We start from the raw sequence: 7200 nt of genomic DNA, 5'->3' as shown, positions 1-7200 counted from the left end.
CAGGCAGGCAATATCTGTGCCTTGGGAAAATAAACGAAGCATGAAAGAAACATATGGAAGCTCTTACTTTCACAGATGAAACCAGTCCAACAAATTCTCATTAACCTCTGCACGGACATGCTCTGTGAAACCAATTTTGTCTTGCAGGGATTACATGTTTAATATTCTGTCTACAATTTTAATTTGCTGTCTATCTTTTCTCCACAGACCTCGGTATTAAAATTAAAAAACTATGCATCACAATTCTCAGTTTAATCTTTAACTCTGCCTGGCTGTTGCTCACCTTCGGCTGAAGTGTAGAGTGTTGTATATAGTGAATGAATGTAAAAAGTGGTTTTTAATTTCCGTTTGTTTTGCATGTAATTGGTATGTCTAATAATGTTCCCATTGCTTTTAAATAATGGATGTTACATTCATTGGGTCGCATAATAGAAAATAAGTTAAAATACTATTTTTATCTTATGACTGCCCATTCCCTGAATACAATAAAACAGTTCATCTTAGAGACAATCGTTTCAGTACCAACCCACACTGTAGCCAGACTCTGACTCAGGGATCATACAGACACGTGAATTTGCAAAGTCCTCTTTCTTGTATTTTCAGGTATGTATGTATTTAACAGTTTTCCATCTAGATGTTAGTCCAATTTTTGTCTCTGGGTTGAAAAATCTTGTAATATGGAAGTGAATAGAAGCCTGCCTTGCTTTTTAGTATTTCCAAGCCTTGCTTTGCATTCTCATCAGTGAGGACGTTGGATGTGAACAGTGGCATGAACTCACGTGCTAGCAAAAATCCAAGATGACTGGATATTTGTCAGTTTCTCTTGTAAGTTTCTGCCAAAGTCAATTTTATATATTTTAAGACTTGGAGACCCTTAGCAATTTTAATTTCTACACTAAGCTCTACGAAACTTCAAATGATAAACGGACCATGGGAAATTTAACTCTGATTTTCACTTGATAGTTATCAAGTATTTCAACTTCATCTTCATTGTTGATTCAGTGAGATATTGTTGTATACACTCAGTCTGTGGAAATGCACCCCCACATTTGCTTCTTTGTTTCCCCACTGCGTTCTGCATGTCAGACATCTCAGCTAGAATGACTTCTAGGGTAGTGGGAGGCTGGGGTATACTCTGTACTTAAGGTCTGCTGGCAGCAAATGTCTTAGTTTGGTTTACATAAAAGTGCCATTATTTGGCTCTCATGTCTAAAATATAGCCTTGCTGATTACACCGTTCTATGTTTACCGTTATTTTCTTTCAGCAAGTTGAAGTAGTGTTCCGTGGCCTTCTGGTTTCCATTCAAAAATCAGCTGATGGTCCAACTGTTGGTTCTTGGGTTGTAGTCAGTCAGTTCTCGGTGGCTTCCGTTAAGGACGCCGTGTCTTTGGTGACGTGCCGTCTCCTGCTGTGTGTCTGGGGACCATGACCAGGAGGTAGGCTCATCAGGGGTTCTCAAGCTGGGCACCACTGACGTTTGGGTTGGGTAGCTGTCTTGCGGAGCTTGTACGGTGATTAGCGGCATGACCACAGCCTTCCTCCAACCAGAAGTGCACCCAGACATTATTGACAAGTACCCCCCCGGGGGTAAAATCATTCCCCACTGAGAGCTGCTCAGCTAGCTTAAACTGCACGTTGAAAGACTTAAAGGGTCACACCCGTAGATGAGCACAACAGAAGTTTGTGTCATCCGTGCTGCGTGTCCATTGTGGGCTGAGCGTGGCTCTGCCCCATGTCTCCATTTGTCTGCATCTAGGCGGAGAGATGAGCCCTGACTTGGGGCATTCCCAGCAACATGGCAGGAAGAGAAGGAAACCCTGACAAAACGCATGCTCGCTCTCAGGGCTACAGCCCGGCAGGGACCCGTGGCACTGCCACTTCCGTTTCATTAACTGAAGCAAGCTACATCATCAAGCTCAATAAATAACTGGGTGGAAAACACCTTTACCCCGTAAGAAGGAGTGGAAAACGTTTGGGAATGATCACACAGCCTCACACGATACAAATACGCTTTTATTTATTTGACTTCTTAAGTAACTTCTTAAAGTAACCTTTTATTACCTCTAATATACTCTCAGTACACCTTCCAAAGTCTTCTCTCCTGTTCTTTTCTGGAATCTCAATTAGTGGCGTGTTAGACTTTCTAAAACCTCTCTGTATCTTAAATTCTCTTTCCATTTTACATAGGCTTTGTCTTTGTACTGCATTCTAAATAATATCATTGAATGTGTCTTCCAGTCCACTCACCTTCTCTCCAGCTAGGTTTAAGAACCCATTATTGGTTACCCTTAAATTTTTATGTGCATATTTTTCTTAATAAACATGTGCGTTAATTAATATGTCTGTATTAATAATAATTAAAATATTTTAATCCATCTTCTGTGGTAAAATTTGCCTGGTGTATTATTTCCTTCTCATCTTTAAAATCCTCAATTTTTATTTATCATCATTAAATTATTATTATATTTTCCATATATAGTATATGGAAATTACATATACTATATAATGTTTCATATCTATTTACCCACATCTTCTTTCTAAATTTTTTTTCACTTAGCCTTTTTCTGGGTCCCATTTCTTTCCTGATAAACTTCGTTTATCATTTCAGCAAAATTCTATGAGTGATAAAGATTAACCCTTACGTTAAATATCTTTATTTTACCCTCACTGTGGAAGGATAATTTAGGTTGATGGTTATGTCCTCTCAGTGTTTTCAAGGTCATATTTTTTTCCTTCACTCAATTTTGGCCAATGTGAAATTTACTGTCAAATTCCGATTCCTGTGGTTTATTGTTTATAATATGTGATTTATTGTTGCTCATTTTAAATATTTCTCTTCATCTCTGTGGTTCTGCAGTCTCTATAGTGAATCTCAGTGCCTAGTTGATTATCAGGACTTAAGTTACTTCTACAATCTAAGGAATTATTTATTTATCAGTCTGAAAAAGTATCTATCATTCCTTCTAATGTCTCTTCTCTATTCCATTTGTCTCTTCTTCTGGAACTCACTAGATAAACGTTGCTTCTCTATTAGTCTATCTTTGATATCTCAATATTTTTGTATTTTCAATCCCTGCTTTTTTGTTTTTGTTTTTGTTTTTTTCTGTGATCAACCAACTAGAAGAGAAAGTGGTTTCTTATATGGTGCACAGGACATTTCAAAAGATGCTATAAACAAGGACAAATAAATGTAGCACAAACTGACCATTAAATACATAGAGACTAGGAAGACTTTTATATATCACACAAATTATGAAAAATTCCTTTCATGTGCAAGGGACAAAAAAAAATTCAGCGTCTTAGGTAAGAATGTAAAAACAAACAGTCCTGCACATTAAATGCAAATCACTGTCAGAGTGAAGTAGATTAGTGCTCTTTTGTTTAAAATATATATATATATATATATTCCCTGTGGTTTTCCTTTAGTTTGTTAAGAAAAATCCTAACATTAAAATGGTGAATCATAGCCAGAAGGTTTATAAAAAAAATAGAAATTATCAGTAATACTCCTAAGCTTTGCTATTTTGTACCTAGATTTGAGAATTCTCCCCACCCCTTCATTACACACCCTGAAATAAAACGGAAGTTACATATACAGCTTTGCAAAGTCCAGTTCATCCACTCTTGCAATAAGTCCCGCAATAATCACCATGATTCCAAACTCAGAGCGAGCAGCCTGCGTCACCCGGTGTCCACCTGACCCTTTGCTTTACAGCGGTGACCATTCATTCCTTTCTCCCCTGGACCGGGGCTCCTCGCACGGTCAGTCTCAGCGACACTGCCGTTGGGTGGCTCTCCCACAAACCAATAAAGAAGACGAACAAGTTCACATCTTTGACTTGGGACCTGAAAAACAGCAAAAACAAGAAAATTCTCTCTGAACCGAAGGAACTGAAATTATCATTGGTTAGTGCCACGTGCAGGGGTGGAAACCCCCTTGCACAGGAGGAAGTACGCTTGGGAAATTCAGTTCTGCTGAAGAAAATCAAAGTCAGTATGTTTTATGGGGATAAATAACTCTGAATGCTGTGGAGGATTTTCTACTTTGTGTGGAATAATCTCCCAACAAAAATATCTAAATGCTCCCTATAAGGAGTATATTACTGCACTTTCCAGATACTTAATTCTTCTCTTTCTCAGTGTTATCAAAACCAGCAGAAGCATTCGCAGGGAACTTAATGGTGGTCAAGGTCAAGGTCATGAGTTGTTCCCATGCTAAACGCACCTGAGTGGGTTTAGAGTAGAATGTCCTTAAAGGAAGAAGAAGGGAAAGAAACACTTCTACAGAATGGGCCATGTTGTTAACGTTTATAGAGTTCAGAGAGAAATCTCTTCACCTCCCTGTAATGTCAAAACAGACATTTCCAACTAAATGATTATTTTGCTCTCCTTTTGATTGGCAATGGAAAGGGTGACCTTGAAAGCACATAAATGATCTGTTTCCTCAGAGTTAGACATCCAGATGCCCTTCTTACACTGAGATTGCCTTTATTCCTGCAGACTTTGGGATTATGCAGGTCACTGGAGCCCAACAAAGAAAGGATATGAGAAAGCATTACTGAAAATAGATAAACAGCAAGTTTCTACTGTATAGCACAGGGAACTATATTCAATACCTTGTAATACCCTATAATGGAAAAGAATATGAAAAAGAACATAAATATGTAACTGAATTTCTGTGCTGTACACCTGAAATTAACACAGCATTGTAAATCAACTATACTTCAATTGACAAGAAAGCATTATTGAAAATGATGTTGTATAAAACACTTGTTATTCTCATTCTCTGCTTGGCCATTTGAAAACCCTAGGTCCCTCTTCTCACTAAAGTTGCCATCACAACTACATCTTCTTCCTACTACATCTCGGAGGGGTGGCGCAGGTGGGTTTGATGGAAGATGGTAAGAACCCAATGAACATGCCCTAAACACAATCAGAGATGGCTCAGAGACAAGCTTAGACCTGCTGCCTCATTGTCCCCAAACCTCCCCAACCCAAGGAGGAGCCAGTCTCCCTGCTTCTAGCTCTTCCTTCAACAATCCTGATTGCTCCGACAGCCCTGGTGAGGACGACGGTGGACTGGCCCTTCCTCCGATGGTTTCCCTAATCAATTGTGTAGATTGTGGGAATGGAAGAATCTGAAATCCCATTCCACCATCTTAGCTGTCAGAAGCATCACTGTGTCAGCAGGAGAAAAACAGGACTTCAGCAAACAGTCCTTTACTGGGCAAAACCTGTCCTGAGATCACCCCATTTTAAACTGCTCAATTACACAAATCTGGACATTTAAGAAAAACAAAAACATTAACACTGATGACAGCATCGCTAGGATATGTAACAAATTGTATATTGAAGTTTCCCTGGGAAACGCCGTCCCTCTCTCGTGGATGGAGACGAGCCTGTAAAGCAGCTTTGTGCTAGTGCATGTTAAAGTTCCAGGTGACAGCTGCGGAGCCAGCATCTTAAAGTGATCAGAAAATTCACGCTGCACGAGGGCCACAGCTGGACCCATCAATCAAACTGTGTTTTCTCAAACGAGACTCAGTAGTCGTCAGGTAATTAAACAGTGCATGTTCTGGACTTGAGAATTTTAGCCTTGGGAACTGGATTTGGAAGAAAGCCAACATGCAGAGCTTTCACTGCTGCTTTAGCCCAAGATGAAGCCCTTTAAAGCCCTGTGTGATGCTGGGATGATTCACAGGGTCCCCATTCAGAACTGTGCCTGGACTTGCGATCAGCTCCATCGGTCACTGAGGTGAAGAGCATTTAAATGTTGGGGGCTGAGTTAAAACTCACCCCAGTGGAAGCAGAGTGTTCAGTATGAGCAAGAGTTTCTCCCTTCTTCCTGATCAGGGTCTAAACTGACGTGGACAGAGAAGCCCATGGTACCAGCCTCTCAGGTGTGGCGGAACACCAGGTTCACTCCCTCTGCACTGACGGGCAATACATGTCATCCAGATGATTTTCACTGGAAGACAGGGACCACCCTGATTGTAGTGGCCCAGGTCATGACATCAGCTTTAAAAATCTGGTGAAAAAGCGTCTCAAGGCTATGGCAGCTCCACATGCAGTACAAGTGGGCTTCTGCTCTGCTTGCTGGAGTCCGCCTGGGTTCTGCCTCCTGCTCTTACATTTTGCTTCCAGCTAGCGCTTGTTAACACCACCTGCACACCAGCTTCAGTCTAAGCGCCTTTTACCTGTGTTACTTCGTGTAATCCTCATAAGGGTCCTACGAGGGAGACCTCTCATTATTCTTGTTTTTCATAAGAGGGGACTTGAGATGCTCATTTATCCTCCAAATATTCACTCTCGCCCACTTTCCAGAGAAGGGCAAGGAAGCCCTGAGAGACTCCCCACCTGGCAGGAGCCCTCGTGGCCAGCCAGTGGCAGAGATGGGACTGGAAGCCGGCACTCACTCCAAAGCCCGATTCCTTAACCCTCAGGCCATCGGTCTCCCTCTGCCAGAGGGAAGAGCAGCTGCAGGGATTCCCTCCCCACCTGACTGTGTCTAAGGCAGAGGATGGGTGCAATCCTGTGAGTTTTTTAAGATCAAGAAGCCCTTTGCCAGAAACCCTGCAGACCACCCCTCAGGTCTCACCCCCAGAATGGTCGCCCTCGCCCAAGCTGATGACCATCGGCGGGTGGTCAGCACCTTCGCCCCGTGGAGATGGGAAGCAGCCGGCCCTCCCGGATGCTCCTGGAGAAGGAACCCCAGGGCAACGTGGGTGCTCTCCCAACAAGGACATGGGTGACAGCGGGCAGCCCGACCACGCTGTGTCTGCCAGAGGCGTCCACCAGGAAAGCCAGGGTCTCGGGATGCTCGAGTGGGGGCCACTTATATGAAATCAAAAGGCCCTGAGCCTCAGTCCTTCCTTTGGAATTTCATATCGGGAAGTTCATCATGCCAGACATGCATCAGAAAAGAAAAATGCCTGAAATAGATTCACCCCTCCCCAACCTGGACACTTCTTAAACCAGAAATCCAGTCTTTCCTGGGACAAAATGTGTGTTGAAAACTTTCTAAGATGCCCCATGAAAAGCCTTCATGAAAGCAACGGCCCCTAACTTCACGATGTTTAAAAGTAAATAAGAAAAAAAATTTTTAAAGCATCCATATACATAAATAAATACGCTAATGACTTACAAACAAACAAATACATCAGACGTAGCTTTGTTGGGAGCGCACGTGCCCTTAGGGC

This window comes from Vicugna pacos, chromosome 2, assembly GCF_048564905.1.
Source record: "Vicugna pacos chromosome 2, VicPac4, whole genome shotgun sequence".
In the NCBI taxonomy this organism is placed as follows: Eukaryota; Metazoa; Chordata; class Mammalia; order Artiodactyla; family Camelidae; genus Vicugna; species Vicugna pacos.
Note: the sequence above shows the minus strand (reverse complement) of the source record.